This window comes from Acanthisitta chloris, unplaced genomic scaffold, assembly GCF_000695815.1.
Source record: "Acanthisitta chloris isolate BGI_N310 unplaced genomic scaffold, ASM69581v1 scaffold48, whole genome shotgun sequence".
Lineage (NCBI taxonomy): Eukaryota > Metazoa > Chordata > Aves > Passeriformes > Acanthisittidae > Acanthisitta > Acanthisitta chloris.
Genome location: NW_008687341.1, coordinates 26,605 through 27,371, shown reverse-complemented (window position 1 = coordinate 27,371; position 767 = coordinate 26,605).

The window sequence follows — 767 nt, the reverse complement described above, 5'->3', positions numbered from 1 at the left end:
TTGTCTCTGCTCTCCATCTGTCTCACAGCTGCTCAGCAGCACAGCACATTGATTCTGGTGTTACAGCCTCTCAGTTTCTTCACTTCAACAAGAAGAGCAATCCATGAAATGGCTATTGTGGATCCAAAGAACTCCCCTCTCTCAGTACACATTCCTGACACGTCACAAAACCCCAATTCAATACGCAGCATTTTGCCTCTGGTACAGAAAGTTTTGTTCCATTTTATTCTAAGGTCTACACATGGGTATAACAAGCATGCAGCTCACTAATGCTCCCCAAAGAATAGAGACCAATATATTTGTGGTTTATACCTCTCATATAAATTACAGAAAAACACCATTAAGTACATTTCCACTGCAGGGACCATTATATAAGAGCTATTAAAAATAAACTTGAGGAGATGTGGTATTAGAGCTTTATTTTCCCATTTACCAGCATTTAGTATGCAAGGTAAGAGGATATGAGGCTTCACTTGTGTGCAAAATCATAAGCAAGTTTGCAACTGCACTAAAACTTTAGGCATGACAGAGGCAGATGTTTCTACAATGTGCCCAAGCCATTTCCACTCCTCCCCCTGGTAGGTTTGGCTGGAGCAGAGCAGACCCAAGTGATGGGCAAACTTGCCAAGCCTGAAACCTACACAATGCTAAAAAGAGAATTTTGCAACTTAAAATTATAGGCCATTCCCCTAGGCTGGCAATGAGGCTATTTAAAGTGGGAGACATGAAGTGGTTTTTGCTGTGTCTGTCATTGGCAAAGATCACTG